This window comes from Bos taurus, chromosome 18 (genome assembly GCF_002263795.3).
Source record: "Bos taurus isolate L1 Dominette 01449 registration number 42190680 breed Hereford chromosome 18, ARS-UCD2.0, whole genome shotgun sequence".
Classification (NCBI taxonomy): Eukaryota; Metazoa; Chordata; class Mammalia; order Artiodactyla; family Bovidae; genus Bos; species Bos taurus.
In genome coordinates this window covers 18,124,611-18,141,070 of record NC_037345.1, presented here as the reverse complement: position 1 = coordinate 18,141,070, position 16,460 = coordinate 18,124,611, and the positions used below count along the sequence as shown (strand labels likewise).

Genomic DNA, 16,460 nt, shown 5'->3' with positions numbered 1-16,460 from the left:
GATCCCACCTGTGGGCCCGCTGGTAGCAGTTTACAGGGCATCCACACAGGGCTCTGGAGAAGGAACTGGCAACCCACTCCAGTGTTCTTGCCTAGAGAATCCTGTGGACAGAGGAGCCTGGTGGGCTGCCGGCTATGGGGTCGCACAGAGTCAGACACGACTGAAACGACTTAGCAGCAGCAGTAGCAGCACACAGACTCTGTTCTCCTCTGACCCTCACTGCAGCCCTGCGAGTGACCAGAGCCCCAGAGAGTGGAAACAGGGGCTCAGGGTGGGGAGTGTAGGGCCACATGGCCCAGAAGCAGGAGGCAAGACCAGCCGGGCCGCTGCGTGTGGTGGGACACGGCGGCAGGTGGGGGCAAGACTGCCAACTCTTTTTTTTTCCCTTGTGGTTTTCTTCTGAGTCCTTATCGTAAGAGAGTGAAACCCGGGGCTCTCTGAGGGGCCTCTGGGTCCACCCTCCTGTGTCAGCCTGGCTGGGCTGCACACTCCGGGCCGCCTCATTAGCTGCCTGCTGGGCTTGGTTCAGGGACCCTGGAGGGGAGTGTGAGCCTGAGTCTTTGGGGACACCTGTCCTGCTGAATCTGAAAGAGGAAGGGTGCCCCTTATCCTGCCCATTGTGTGTGATGGCCTAGGGCTCTGTGGACGCCCGTGGAGGAGATGAGTCAGATTTGAGGCTCTCCTTTTTACCCCCCTACCACATTCCCTGAGCTTATTTCTCCCCCTACCACACTCCCTGAGCTTACTAAGGGTTACCAACTGGGCCCGGGGGCAGACGCTGAGCTAGATACTTTCCAGACAGCATCCCCTTCCATCATCAAGTCTGGGAGGGAGGCATCCCTTTTCACTGTCTTCATTTTACAGTTGAGGTTTGTGGCTCAGAGAGGGGAGATCACTTTCCCCAGGTCACACAGCATGCATGTGACAGGGCCAAGCTTCAACCCAAGCCCATGCATTTGACCTCCACTGCCCATGCTTCTTGTCTCCTGGGTGGCCTGGGGCTTGACGGGGCCAGGGCTGGGGGAGCCTGCAGGATGTGGGATCTGTAGGCTTGGTGACACCGGACCTTGTTTCCCAGGTTTCGCTGCCCATGCTGAGGCTGCCTCAGGTGGTTCTGAGTCTCCTGGGCCTGGACCCTGCCAGTCAGATGGAGGTGGGGATTTCTATAGGACTGGTCACAGCCACTACCAACGCAGTGGAACCTGCTGGCTGGACCCATGTCGAGGTCCGTTTTCTGAACACTCCTTGGGGGTCCTATAGAATAGGTCTCAGGAGCTGCCTGGATGAGGGCTGGGCCAGGAAGGAGGGTAGGAGTCCCAGCCTAGGATGACTCCAGCCTTGCAGACTCAGCTCCCATTGGGAGTCACCTGGGAGCTGTGGCAGCTTGGGTCTCCCACCTGCACCATTTCTGGGGCTCAGTTTCCAAGTCTGTGACATAGGCAAGGGCGGTTCCTGATCTCTCCTTGACACGGGACGTCCGGGGGTATTGAGGCCTTCATGAGCCACTGTGGGGAAGGGCTGCCCTCCTGGGTCTGGGGTGGATTGAGTGGCCTGATCCTCCTGTCCCAAGAGCTGCTCTCTGGAGATGGTCCTCAGGTGTCGGTTTCCTCCATGGGTCTTCTGGGTGGACTTTGCGGTTTGGAGAGCAGGCTCTGCAGAAACTGTTGCCACGGGAAGGGGCAGGGAAGCGGCCTTGATCCAGGCAGACTTGTTTGCAAGCCGCTTGCCACAGAGAGCCCAGTTTCCATTTCTGTGACTTGAGGATAACATTGGCACAGACCCAGGTTGCTGCTGTTCAAGTCAGAACCTTCCCAGACTCCCATCGTCCTGGTCATTTACTCCTTGCATACGTGCTAAGTCCCTTCAGTCGGATCCAACTCTTTGTGACCCCATGGGCTGTAGCCCATCAGGCTTCTCTGTCCATGGGGTTCTCCAGGCAAGAACACTGGAGTGGGCTGCCGTGTCCTCCTCACTACACCCTGTTTAATGTCTTTGATTTACTTTTTAAGTTCTCCCTCCTTCACTTGAGGGATTGGGGTTGGGTAAGACAGTGAAAACTACGAGACAACTAGCTGTCTTCTGGTTGCATCACTAACCCACCGTCCGACCCCCTCCTGGGTCACCAGGCTCTTGGATATAAAGGAAGCGGTGCCAAAGGCTGATGCAGCTTGTTCTGTGCTGGGCAGTGTGCTGCACTCTCCAATTTAGTCAGCATGGCGTTTCCCTGGGGCTGGAGCTTCTTCCCATTTTATGGAGGAGGAAGTGAAGGCTCAGAGCTAGTGAATGGTGGAGCCAGGGCTGAATCCAGACTAACTGATGACCCACGGGGCTGAGCACCAGGGCTCTAGGGCTGCATGTCGGCCGGCTAGGAGATAAGCTTGGCATTGGCAGAGGAGCCTTGTTCCAGCCTCCCCACCAGGTCTGGGAGTGGCCGCTGGCCCAGGCTTGCCCTGGCATCACACACCCCCTTTTTCCCCTTGGCACCGGCCCCTCTTCCCTGGCCTTTTGCTCCCCTTCCTCAGTTGCCCTAATGACTTAGCCCAGGTGGCAGGTTACGTGGAGAAACCACTCCAGGGAAATAAGAGTCCTTGCTACCAGCCTGGGCCTCAGGTGTGTGCACAGCGGCCCTCCCTGGGGGTCCGGTGAGCTGCGCCTCCCACCTCCAGCTGTTAGGAACCTGAGAGCGCTGTGGCTGCGTGTGTGGTAGAGTAACTGTGTGCATGTAATTGTGCATGCATAGAACTGCACACATAGAACTATGTATATGGGACTGTACGTGACGTGTGACTTTTTGCAGAACCATGTGGGTATGTGACTGCCGTGTGTGTAGGTGTGTGTGTCTGTATGTGCGTTTGTGCCTGCCTGGGAGGCTGGAGGTAATGGGGGAGAGGAAGATGTTGCGGGGGGCCCCAGGAACGTATGGTGGGGGCAAGTGTTAACCTCCTTTGCTGGCTAAAACACACTTTGTAGAATAGTTACACATATGTTTGGATAATTAGAACAAAAGCCGAGAGAACAACTCCATTCAAAGGGACAAAGTGGGGAGGTGGGGCCCACCAAGATCTGGGGGGCCGAGTTCTGTCTCCCCAGCTCTCCCCCGGCTTCGCTGCATTTTGATCGCGCTATTTAGAAAATCCCTTTGTTGTAGGATAAACTGACATTGGCCCGTGCATTTCTGCTGTGAAGTTTGCTGTGTTCCAGGGCCCACTCGGGACAGCCAGGCCATTAGGAGCTGATTAAATGAGCTAATTTTAATTTGTTCAGTGGTTACAGATGCAGAGACCTTTCCATGCCCTTTTCTTGAGGCTCTATTTATTTATTAATTTTTTTTCTGAAAGTAAAAGACCTTCAGGACTCCCTTTTCTCTTCCCATCCCCCTTCAAAAATAAACATGTGAAAACATTTCAAATAGGAACTTCAGCTGGGAGAGAAGGCCTTGAATATGGGCTTAGCCGCCAGAGGTGCCAGTGGGGGTCTCCCCGGTCTGGAAGTGGGGAGGGGGTTCAGAGCTGCTGGGATGGGCCACCCACCAGGGCTGGGAGAGAGGAACTTGAGGTTTAGTAGAAGTGATCCAAGACTTGAGTCTCACCGCTAGGCCTTCGCGCGTGCTGGCGCTGCTGCCTGGACCTCTGTCCTCATCCCTGCGTCCTTTCCTTGGCTGATTCTTACTCATCCTGCTGGTCTCAACGCACAGGTTGCTTTTTCTAGGAAGCTCGTTGCACCCCAGTCCCCATTCTCCCACCGCCCCCGGGGACTTCTCCAGTCGTAGCAGATGTCAGCCCGTGGAGAACGTCTGTCTCTTTCAGGAGGCTGTGAACTCCGTAGGGCAGGAACTATGCCTGCGTCGTCTCCCCTCACACCTCCAGCACCAAAGTGTTCTAAACACATCCTCAACATCTGTTGAAGAGATGAATGGATGAATGGGTAGATGAGATCTGCACTAACTGAATGCCACTACACACCAAGCTCTTTTTTTTAATTTATTTTTTATTGAAATGTAGTTGACTTACCGTGTTGTACTAGTTTCTGGTATACAGAAAAGTGATTTGGTTGTATATATATGTTCTTTTTCATATTCTTTCCCATTATGGTTTATCACAAGATATGGAATATAGTTCCCTGTGCTATGCAGCAGGACCTTGTTGCTTATCCATTCTCTCTGTAGTAGTGTGCATCTGGTAATCCCAAACTCTCAATCCATCCCTCCGACCCCTCGGCCACCACAAATCTGTTCTTTATGTCTGTGAGTCTGTTTCTGTGTTTTGTAAATAAGTTCATTCATTGCTTGTTTTAGACTCTGCATATAAGTGATATGTGTCTTACTCTTTCTGACTTGCTTCACTTAGTGTGATAATCTCCAAGTCCATCTATATTGTGGCAAATGTCATTACTTCATTCTTTTGTATGGCTGAGTGATACTCCACCATATACGTGGGCCGCGTCGTCTTCATCCACTGTTGATGGACATTCAGGCTGTTTCTGTGTCTTGGCTGTCGTGAGCAGCGCTGCTGTGGACATTGGGGTGCACGCATCTTGAATCAGAGCTGTTTTCTGGATATATGCCCAGGAGCAAGATTGCTGGATCATATGGTAACTGTATTCTTAGTTTTTTGAGGAATGTCCATGCTGTTTTGTATCATATCTGTACCCGTTTACATTCCCACCAACAGTGTAGGAGGGTTCCCTTTTCTCCACACCCTCTCTAGCATCTCACTGCACACCAGGCTCTTGATGTCAGGACCCTGGGGTCCGACCAATTTCAAATTGTCATCCGGAGCTGCGTGTCCCTGGCCCTCCCCCTTCCGGTGACCTCTTTTCTCACTGATGAGGGCTGAGGAGTCAGTGTTGAGGGCCGAATCTTGAAAAATGAGCGTGGTGGGAATCCACGCTCACCCGTCCCAGCATGATGCTGATTTCCAGGGCCAGGATGAAGCTCTGGCCCAGCTCTGCTGGAAACCTGACCAAAGGCTGCAGAGGGAGGCGAAGGGAGGAAAATTGCTCCGTGACCTGGCTTTTTACAGCACTTGCGGGCCAGCCGGCCTTGGAGGATAATGGGCCGGCCCTGGAGGTGCTCGGAGCATAGAAAAGGGGGGCTTGTGTGGACTCAGCTGACGGCCACCCCCACTCTTGCCTCAACTCCTGGCCCCCTCCCTGCTTCTTCATTTTTTAACACGTCTTTCTCTGGGGTTGGGGCACCTTTCTGAGCGGCGGGGTTTTCCCTGGAGCTTGCAGCCGCTGTGGCTGGGCCAGTTTCTGGGGCCTGGTTTCCATTTGCTGAGCACTCCTTTCCGCAGACGGCACCCCACCCACCCCACCCAGGGCCTCTGAGGGGCTGTCCCCCACCCTGTCCTGGCAGCCCTGCGTTCCTCCTTTAACCCCAGCCTCAGGGACAAGCGCTTGAGCAGGACTGTCCCGGCCCCTCATCTCTAGAGGAATCCCAGGGCTGGCGGGAGAGTCAGAGCTTCCCCGGGTGCCCCTGGGGTCTGGGGCCCTCAACTGGGTCAGCATCTGGCCGAGTGGCCCAGCCTTTGGCCTCCTCTGTCTCCTCCCCCACTCCCTCCCCGAGGCCCTTCCTCTCCCCACTAGCTGGATTCCCCGCCAAGGCGGCGGGAGCAGCCACGCTGGGCCCATCCTTTCCCCGGCTGAGGCTGAGGGTGGGGATGAGTCCTGGGGCTGAGGTCACCAGCGGGGCAGTGGGAAGCGCTTTTCCAGCCCTCGCCTGCCCGGCCGCTGGGTGCCCAGAGCGGGGGCATCAAACAATTTATCCTGGGATGTCCCGGTGAGCAGGGGGGAGAGGTAAGTGAAGGGGCGGGGCTGGAGGGGGAGAATGGATAAAACAGGCTGGTGTCTGCACTGGAACGCCAAGAGTCCCCTTAGAGGCTCCTGGCTCCCTGGGAAGTTGAATGTCTGAACATTCGCTCAGAGTGGAATCTAACCCAGAAAGAAGGGAGCTGTTTTTCCTGGACTGGGGGAGAAAAGTGAGGGCCTCAGAGGCACTGGTGGCTGGGGTGTCAGATCTGTGTCGGGTCCTGCAGTGTGGGGGTGGAGGGTGGCCCTCTTGGGAGCACCCTGCTTTCTGGGTCTGGCACCGCTCTCACTTCCCCCCTGCCCTTCTCTGTGTCTGTCTGGTGGCCTCCGGGCTCCCCGTCTCTGCTGAGGAGGCTGGCCGGCATCCCCGCTGGTCTGCGTGCCCTTTGGGCCGGAGTGCTTGTGGGCCACTAGGCACCTTGGCTCCCGTCCCGTCCCAGGGCCTCACCTCTGCCCCACTTCCTGCCCTGGTTCCTGGCTGTCGGCTGGGAGGTGGCCGCATGCCGCCTTCTGGGCCTGACCTTGCCACCCACGAGGCCAGCGTGGCCTTGAGCTGTCACCTCCCAGGCATCGGTCTCCTCTTCCGTCATTGGGAGACTTGCCAAGAGGACACCGAGACAAGCCTCTGACTATGGATCACCGGACCGTGATTCCCGATGGATTGGCGTGGGGCCTGCCGGTGGGGCAGGGTGGGAGGGGGCCTCGGTGGTAAGCGAAGCGGCTGTTTCTTGTGGCCAGCCACTTGTTCTCCGTGGGAAGGAACCAGCGCATTTCTCTCTGTGTCGTAACCAAGCTACCGAAATGGCAAACTTGGGTTCTGCAGTTACACAGCGTTTTGGAAGCAAATTGATAGGATAATGTGTTATTATTGGCTACTGGGTTAATAGCCGTTTTGGCAGGCGTGCCAATCCTGTGTGGCTTTGCTGGCGCGGGCGTAAGGATGGCATGGTGGGTAGAGGGGAATGGTGGGTGTGCGTGGCACCGAGTGGCAGGCCGGGGAGGACCTCAGGGGTGGATGCTCAGCCCTGATTAGCTGTTGCCACCGCCAAGACCAGAGAGGTTGAGAGACCAGCGTCGGGTCCCACAGTGAGTCGGTGCTCGAGTTGGACTGTGGGTCTCTGTGGGAAGGATAGCTTGGTCTGCGATCTCTGAAGGCAGAGAAGCGCCTTCGCTCTGAGCCTCGTGTTAGCATCCAGGAAGATGGAGGTTTGGAACATGCCCAAGGCAGCTCGGTCAGGATTCAGGGCTGTCGCACGTGCTAATGCCCGCTCCCGGAATGCGCTTCCTCCACGTCCCCTGGCTCACTTGCTTGCTTGCTCCAGGTCTGTGCTCAAGTGTCACCGTGTCGTCGCCTGTCTGGAGCAGCACCCCACCCATTCCCTCATTCTCTGTCCTTACGCTGCTCCGTATTTTCTTTGTTGTGCCGCCTGACTTACTACAGTTGGATTTACTGCTGTATCGTCAGCCTCCTCTCATTCCACTGTAGGCGAGGACTGTTGTGCTCGCTACCCTGTCCCCGGAGCCTGGAACAGGACTGCAGAGTAGACACTTGGTGACATTTGTTGAGGGAATAGATGCATGTAAATTACAATGTTGTTTTAAAAATGCCTGCCACGTGACAGGGGACCGATTCCGTCTCCTCTCAGAGGATGGTGGGAGTCGGGGATCCTGTTGTTCCTGTCCCCCAAGAGGTGGTCAGCAAGCCCTCTCTATGGGCTCGTGGTGACATCATTTCTTTTTGCTAAGGAAGCTCAGAAGGGAATGAGTTCCCCATCACTGGAAGGAACCAAACCTGGCAGAGGGCATGGAAGTGCTGGTGGGGAGTGAATTGCATCCCCCTGAGGGCCCTTCTGTGTTTGGGTTCTGTGATGGGCTCAGGGGTAGGACAGCGGGGTCCGCTGTCTCTATCACACGCAGTTAGCGGCTCCTACCCTGGGGTGGCGTGTGAGGATTTGGAAAATTGTAAAAAATGCTCATGGGAAGGGTAAACTAAGAGTGGGCGGTATGGCCCACTGTGGGTGGGGAGCCGTGCGGTTAACCAGGGGTCTGCCCAGCAGCCTCCGCTCTTGCTGCCTCCGATCTGGAAACGACACAGTGATACATTCACTGAGCATTATTTCCCGTGTGCCCGGCGCTGGGCCAGAGTTGCTTAACCTGGATTATCCGATTTAATCCTCACCACAGCCAGAGGAGGCAGAAGGTTTTCTGTGTCTACTTTCCCCCTTGGTGGGGCTTAGAGAGGTTCAGTAACAGATCCCAGGTCACCACAGCTGGTCAGGGGTGGAGCCGGGCTGGGAACCTAGCTCTCTGGCTCAAGAGCCGTCCTGGACAAGCTCCTGAGGCCCCTGGAACCAGGCTCCCTTGGCCAGTGTGTTTGCTGCCCCAGCACTTGGAGACAGCCTGGCACGGATGGAGTAGATGTCAGTAAGTATCCGGAGAAGGAATGAATGAATGCAAGGAGTGTCCTAAGATGAACAGGAAGTGATCAATTCCTGTTTGGGCAGGGGAAGGAGAAATGCAGGGCAGCGGTGGCCAAGAAGGTGTGATAGCCGCGTGTGCTTGGCTGGCCTGACTTCCTCTCAGAAAAACTTACAAGGGGGCCACTTGGCTGTGTGTACCTCGTGGGAGGGCACGCTCATTTGTGGGTGGTTAGTAGGGAGATTTGAGGTGAGTTTTGGAGACACACACACACACACACACTCTCTCTCTGTGTGTCTCTCTCAGCCCCGGTGTGCTGTGTGCAAAGATACTCATTTCCCTAGTTTTACCAGACAAAAATGCAAACCTTTCAGCCCACCCCAGATCACACTGCTGAGGCTGTACCTTTAAGAGCTTGGACTCTTTGCTCATTATTTTATTAAATCTATTCATTTATTCTGCTTAGTCTGAATAAATAGAAGGCCCGTACCCACCCACCTCTGACTCTTCCCTCCTGTCCATTCCCAGTGTCTCCTTGGTTTGAATGTGGCTTTTTCAGGGGCTCGGGCTGAGGCTGGGTCACTGAGCTCTGCCTCTGTCCCTGCCACCCTCTTTCCACCCTACATGTCCTTTCTTCCTCTCTGACAAATGAAGGCTGCACTGAAGACTGAACTAGTTGCATTCTGCCACAATATGTGAACACCCCCGGGACCTGGTGACACGGGACAGGCTCTGCAGGGTGACCCTCTGGGCTCAGGTGGCCAAGCAAGTGGTCAAGCTCATTAACCCCTCAGCTGCCAGCGGCAGCCTCTACCCACCAACCCCTGGGCCTCCATCAGATGGGGGCTTCCTCGAGTGGCTCCTGGCACCATCTTTGTGATTCGCTTTGTCATCCATCCATCCATTCATTCTCTCATTTATGCCATGGATAGGAAGGCATTCTTTAGACCAAGCCCTGGGGCTTCAGTATTCCATCCCTCCATCCTTCCATCCCTTCATGCATCTTTCCATCCACCCAGTCATTCATGCCAGTTACCAACTGCTTCCTCTAGGACAAGACCTGAAATGTACCCTTTCATTCATTCACTCATTTATTCAATCATCCAGCATATAGGTATTGGCAGGTATCTTGTGGGGACTCCCAGGGATCCACAAATTTGGGGCTTCTCAGAGTTGTCTCTAGGCAGTTCTAAGGCAAGAGCACCTGTGGGGAGACCCTTACAGAATAAATAACCCAAGAATAACATTCTTGGAAGATGGTGAACAAGGACAGCTGAAGTGCTGTTTAGATGGAATGTGAATGGAGGCGTAAGGAATACACAGCTTGTTCACAGCCCTGCACCCAGCACTGACGAATGACCTGGCTGAAACATTCATTTGTCCCTCGTTCACTCAGGGAAGATTCAGCAAATGTCAAGGACCTACTTTGTGCCCGGCACTGAGATGAGATGGTAGCCACCCCTGCTGGGGACAGTGGCCCCCAGCCGGCCATGAGCATAGCACCCTCACCCTCAGGTATGCTGAGCTGGGGGCAGTGTCTCCTCTTCCTAGACACCCTGTGGGCAGATGTCATGGGTGGCACATTGCGCCAAGGCTCCTGGATGATCCATCATTTTCAGTGGGTGGACTTTCTCGGCTTACCCTTTTACATTACACTGGCTTTCTTAGTCTCCTCTAAGGTGTGCGTGTTGGCGTGCAGGGTTTCCGGTGGGTCAGGCAGCCACATCCTCCAGGCTCTGCTGGATTCATTCTTGGGGCAAGTCCCTCCTTCAGACCTCAGGGTTCTCAGTGTCCCTGTGTGCACAATGGGTGGTGGCTGGGTGCCCCCAAAGGTCTATTTCAGCCTGTGAATCTCAGGTTTCTTATCTGTCAAATGTGTTTTTGGTAACAGTGTTGCTGCTGCTGCTGCTAAGTTGCTTCAGTCGTGTCGGACTCTGTGCGACCCCATAGATGGCAGCTCGCCAGGCTCCCCCGTTCCTGGGATTCTCCAGGCAAGAACACTGGAGTGGGTTGCCATTTCCTTCTCCAATGCATGAAAGTGAAAAGTGAAAGTGAAGTCGCTCAGTCGTGTCTGACTCTTAGCGACCCCCTGGACTGCAGCCCACCAGGCTCCTCCGTCCATGGGATTTTCCAGGCAAGAGTACTGGAGTGGGTCGCCAGTTTACGTGTGGCTTAAAAGGATTAAGACATGCAAAACATTTATGCCTAATAATATAATTAAATAAAAAAGAGCCTAGCATATAGTAAGTGCTCAGTAAATACAGTTAATGATGATTTTTCAAGTCTTTTTAGGACAGCAGTCACAATGCAGGGTAAGATGAGGACCTGGTTACAGCGTAAGGAGGTGGAGGTCATTCAGGCTGAGACAGCAAAGGTGGGGGCTGGGGGTAGGGTGCCCAGGGAAGGGTCAGTGATGCCGAGGAGACACCAGGGGATGACATGCCCCAGTGCCTGGGACATCAGTTGCCTTGTTGTCACTTGGAAGTCAAATCAGGGGACTGCCCCTGGCCACAGCTGCTCCAGGGGGGATCCCGTCATGCCAGCTCAGCCACGTAGGGCTCCTCCATGTCACTGTGGTCTGGGCCAGGTGACTGCCTCCCTTGCTGCTGCCTCTGCTTCTGCGACTTCCCCTTCCCCTTCCCCAGGCCTGCTAAGCTGCTCTAATCTCCTCCCTCTCTAGGCGGGGCTGGGGCGGCCTCAGTATCTAGGGCTGACAGCTAGGCAACAAAGCCCATAGTGGCAATTTTTCTGGAGACTGGAACATGAAAATGCAGGGAAAATTGAAATTTTCTCTGCTGAGTCGTAGCTTTGGATGAGTATAAAGGGTGAGTAGGGCCCGCAGAGTGGCTGTGTTGCTGGCCCTGGCACATCGTGGGGGGATCCTCGGGTTCTTCCCCTGCCGGGCCAGCCCACCTCTTCTCCCCTGCCCACGTTTGGCCAGGCACTGTGCTGGGCACATAGCTCCAGTGTTCCCAACAAGCTCAGAGCCTGGAGAGGAGGAAGGGACACACCAAGCCCTGCAAGCCCTGCCCAAAGTGTAGGCCAGAGCAGGGGCTCACAACGGATGCCTGAGATACTTTGAGGGATTAGTAGCCCAATTCTAGACGGTTCAAGCAATTTCTCCTTTACTAAAAATTTTTTTTTGGCCATGCCATGCAGCATGCGGGATCTTAGTTCCCTGACCAGGGGTCAAACCTGCAACCCCTGCATCGAAAGTTTGGTGTCTTAACCACTGGGCCATCAGGGAAGTCCCATGGTTTGTGCAATTTAAAAACAAATTTATTGATTTAGACTGTGTTGGGTCTTAGCCAAGGTATGTGGGATCTTTGTTGCAACATGTGAGATCTTTTCTGTGGCGCGGTGCATGGGCTCAGTAGTCGCAGTGCACGGGCTTTGTTGCTCTGTGGTGTGTGGTATCTTAGTGGCCCGACTGGGGATCAAACCCATGTCTCCTGCATTGCAAGACAGATTCTCAACCACTGGTCCACCAGGGCAGTCCCAGTTCATGCAATTTTGATAAAGGTAATTATGTATGTCTTTTAATGGACTTTACAAAACATTATACCCATGATGATGGAGGTGAGGCCTCAGGCCCTGGGGCTCAGTACATCCACCGCAGCTGTGGCTAAACCGAGTTACGGGCTGTGATGTCCTCACCTGGAGTGCCTGCCATGGAGGCCCCTTTGGCTCCCCATCCCCAGGGTCCTCTTCTGTAAGGTGGGACCATGCTGTGACTGTCTGGCAGAATTGCTGCGGGGCACATTATGGGGCAGAGAGAGTGAGTGTTTTGGGGGAACCGCTGTCCCCCCAGCAGTGGGAGGCTCCTCAGTTCTCCAGGTGCTGGGGGCACCATCAAGTTGGGCCTTGGAGGGACTTGACTGAGCTGAAAAGCAGCAGATGCGGGCTTCAAGGTCAGACAGCGTTCCTGCCTTGTCCGTGGAGATCTGACCCCCTGAGCCAGAGGAACGCATCCCTTGCCAAGAGGTGTCTGAGCTGAAAATGAGGACATGACCTTGACATCCTCCCAGGGTTCTTGGGTGGGCATCTAGCCTGGGCTCTACGTGATGCTGCCTCCATGGTAGGGGGTGGGGTTGCCCACTCAGTTTCCTTCCCTGGCATCTGGTGATTCACACACACAGCATCTCAGGGTGATGAACAGCTCAGACTTTGAGGTCAGGTAATCCACATTCAAAGCCCAGCTTGGCCATTTCTAACCCATAAGATCTGGACGTGCTAATTAACCTCTGTAAGCCTCAGTTTTCTCATCTACAGAATGGGGACTGGCGCTAACTGGTCAGACGGTTGTGAATATTAAATGGGACAACATGTGGCAATTGAGCAAACAGGAAATGTCTAGTGCACAATAAATGTCATTTAATATCCATGTGTTGGAGGCACATATAAAATGTATATATAATATGAAATATACTTGTTAATCGTTTTTCTCCGTGTCTCTAAACTCTGGGTTAGAGGCTTCAAGTTTGAGGTTGGGGCTCCATGTGGTTTTCTCTGATACTGGGTTTTGTGAAAATTGTAATATGAATCTGGTCATTTTGTTCACATTCTTTACCCTCATGGAGCACTTCCTCTGTCCACACCTCCAGTGAGAAAGTCAAGGTACAAGCTGCATTCTATAGTTGAGGTGGGGAGAGCCTGGGGGCCAAAAGTTTGCCTCAAGGTCACCCAGCTGCTTGGGCTACAACCAGCCCCAGAACCTAGGTGCTGGTCAAGGCCCCGGGAGAGGACTAGGCCTGGTTTAGTTGCATTCTGCCTGGACCCAGGCCGACATGGGGGGAGGCGGTGGCTCCTGTGTGGATGAGCTCTGATTCTCCCCGGGGGCCTCCCTTGGGGAGCCCCAAGACCTGCTGAACCTGGCTAAGGCCCCGCCCAGATGCCCTGCCCGTGACCTCCCCCAGCACCTGCCCTGCGTGCTGTGAGCTAGAGCTGAGCCCTGTCTCTGGGGACTAGGGGCAATGCCTGAGGTGGGGGGCTGCCGACTGGGCTGGGTGTGGCAGCGGGCTCCTAGGACTGCTGTTTCCGAACCTCGGCTCCCAGGCCCTACCTGGCACTGTCTCTCGTGTCTACTTCCTGGGACAGCTGGGCTGCAAAATCATTTTGGGGGCAGAGCCCAGGAGTGACCATGCAGACTTCAGCCTGCTGTTTCTGAGTTTCCCAGCGTCCACACTCACTTCTTTTTTTTTTTTGATGTGGAGCATTTTAAAAGTCTGTTGAATCTGTTATACTACTGCTTCTGTTTTATGTTTTGTGTTTTTGGCCACGAGCCATGTGGAATCTTAGCTTCCCAACCAGGGATCGAACTCACGTCCCCTGCATTGGAAGGTCAAGTCTTAACCACTGGACCACCAGGGAAGTCCCTTTAAGCTCACTTCTACACTGGGTGTCCCAGGCTTTATTCTGTTGAATCCCTCTGCCATGACTTTTGCAACACTTGAGTATCACTGGTGCTATGATTTACCTAGTAGTTTTAAGTCCTCTTTTCATACTTTAATTCATTTACTTAATTCTGCAAATGGAAAGTCAGTATCATTTGCTGTAAGTAGGCAGGAACCTTAAAAGTAAATTGAAAACAGACCCAAAGAAAAGCCTACGTTCAAGTTATTCCTGCCAGAAGTTGTGGCATTCTGAAAACCCTGAGCCTTGGGGTCTGTTCTTTCTTTGTTGGAACGTTAGAGAGAAATTAAAGACACAGCACCAAGTTGGAGGCCTTCTCCTCGGCCTGATGGTTGAAAAGGAATTGAAGGGGCACGGACTTTCTCACTTTGTGGATCAGTGTTAGGCTGCCCCTGAAATCATCATAGGTTCTAACCGTGGTGCACAGCCCATGTTTGAGGGAACACGGGTCGGCGGAGGGCCTCCTCCCCCAGCTTGAGTGCCCCCACCTCCCAGCATCTCTAGATGAGGAAATGGCACCCCCGTCTAGTACTCTTGCCGGGATAATCCCATGGACAGAGGAGCCTGGCGGGCTACAGTCCTTGGGGTCGCAGAGACAGACACGACTGAACACACACACATGTGCACACCTCCCAGCATGGCACCCCCTCCTGCTCATACGTCCCTGATTCTGCCCAGGAGTGAGCTGTCTGGCATCCACTGGCTTCCCCCAGGGCAGAGCTCCCTAGAGCCCCACAAATGAGCGTGAGCTGCTCCAGGCAGACATACCCACCCCCTCGCCTGGACGCATCGACCTACTGTCTCCTTAGGCCCAGATGAACCTCAAAATGTGTGCCTGACCATACCCATGAGGGAGACCACTACCCCCGCCCCCTGAGATTTGCTGGGAGGTGAGGGAGCTGAGTGCTGAGTAACAGGTTGGTTTAGGTGGCTGATAGAGGGACATCTTTGGTGAGCACCATGGCCTGAACAAGGGCTTGGAGGCTGGGCTGGGTGAGGCCTGCTCTCTGATGACAGGAGGTGGTTTTGATGGCTTTCTGGAGAAATAGGGAGTCATTCTAGGCTCCTCCCACTAACTGCTGTGAAACTCAGGGCCCTTCCCCTCTCTGAGTCTCAGATGTCTGCTCTGGAAAATGGGGAAATGATGGTGGGCACCATGTAGGATGGAGGTGGGCATTTAAGGAGATAAAGCTTATGAGGAGCTTGGCACTGTGCTTGGCACTCACGGAGGGCTCTGAGGTTGGTGGCTGCAGAGTGGGACTAGACCATGGGGAGTGGGAGGTGATACGAGCCTGAGGTTCAAAAACTGGCTCAGTGTGGCTGTGCCTCAGACCTGAAAGGACACAGGAGACACAGGTTCCACAAAACCTCAAAATACCAGTGATGTCAGATCCACAATTCAGGGTGAAAAGTGGCCTCATGGAAGTATCCCCAGGGTTGGGGAGGGGCACTGATGGTGGCAGAGGGAGTCAGGGAAGGCTTCCGGGAGTCAGTGTCTTGGAGGAGTACCTGCTGGGCATGCCTTGGTAGCAGTACGGGCTTCTGAAGGTGTTGCTCACTTACCTCCCCACAATGCAGAAAGAACAGCCTCCCCCTTTCAGAGCCTCCGCTCCAGATGCCACACGCTCTCTTCACTGAAGTTGGCAGAGGAGATGCCCAAATACTTCTCAGGAGCTTCGAGGACTTGCAGACTATAGCTCCGACATCTGCAGCTAAAACTTAGGAACGGGAAGAATGCTATCCAAATAAACTTAATCCTAATCAAAGGATTATTTTCTTACAGAAAAGCCTCACCTATACTTAATAGTTTTAAATTGTTCCGGGTACCAATTAGACTTTTAATTTTGCTGTTCCCTCCGGCGGCTGGAGGATGTGTGTGGTTTGCGTTTAATCAGAGTTGATTTTTTTTTTTTTTTGCTGGTTCTGGGAGAGGGGATGAGATGAGAAGACTGTTTCGGGGTTTCCTTCTGGTCCTACCAGGGCCCGGTCTAGGGGAGAGTTGCTGGGACCCTCGAGTTTGGGGCTGTCTGCTGGGGCAGTGTGGACATCTCCAGGGAGCAAACCAGAGTCCCCTTGTGCCTGCTTAGAGGCAGCTGGGAGTTTCTGCCTCTGCATTTCTGCCTGGAGAACACAACGCTAAGTTAAATGTATGGATTATCCAAAAATTTCTGCAGCAATAGGGTGAGTTATTATTGATTCACAGAGCACGACAAAACATCGCTGCATGAATTAGCAAACAGCTGTTTCTAATTTGAGTTTAGAACGGTACACAGAGGAACTTGTTTCTCTGTTCACTCCTTTCATTTATAATGAATTTTAATCACCGCTACAGGTGAGAAAAATGTAGAAACAAGCTTGTATCTTGTGGAAGAAACAAAGGAGAGACAGATGCTAACAGATTTCCAGTCTGTGATAAAAGGGATGTTTTGGTACACTTTACATGTAATTAGAGCGCAGCTGTTTCCAGTCCCAGGTCCACGAACACGGCCGAATGTGGGCTCCGCCGATCTCCAAAGGGAGTAAAGAAAAACAGTGATTCAACCCTGAAAGCATTTCGCTTTCTCTTGAGTTGAACAGAGAGCCCTTCGCTCCGGCCCTTGGCACTGTTGTTCTGTAAAGCCTGATGGAGGTGACTTCAGAGGTGCTGCCTCTGCGCCTGTGACCGTGGGAAGCCGGTGGGCTGAGCTTGGGGTGTGCAGGGAGCCCTGGCCAGGGGGCTGATGGGAAAGCCCTCCAGAGCCCCTCTGCTAGCTGCAAGTGCCCCATCTTTGGGGAGCCTCTGGTGGGGGAATATCAGGCCCTCCTTTCCTGGCAGGAGTTGA

At 53.9% G+C, this 16,460-nt stretch overlaps 1 protein-coding gene across 3 annotated transcripts in view; it reads left to right on the top strand.

Annotated features, from left to right (window-relative positions):
• The window catches only part of ZNF423 (zinc finger protein 423), a 345,848-nt gene that overhangs the window by 167,969 nt on the left and 161,419 nt on the right, over positions 1-16,460 (top strand). The window contains exon 1 of one of the 3 annotated variants that reach the window (XM_015475722.3): positions 5,414-5,796. The gene's annotated coding sequence lies outside the window, so the exon portion shown is untranslated. 3 annotated transcript variants of the gene reach the window in all.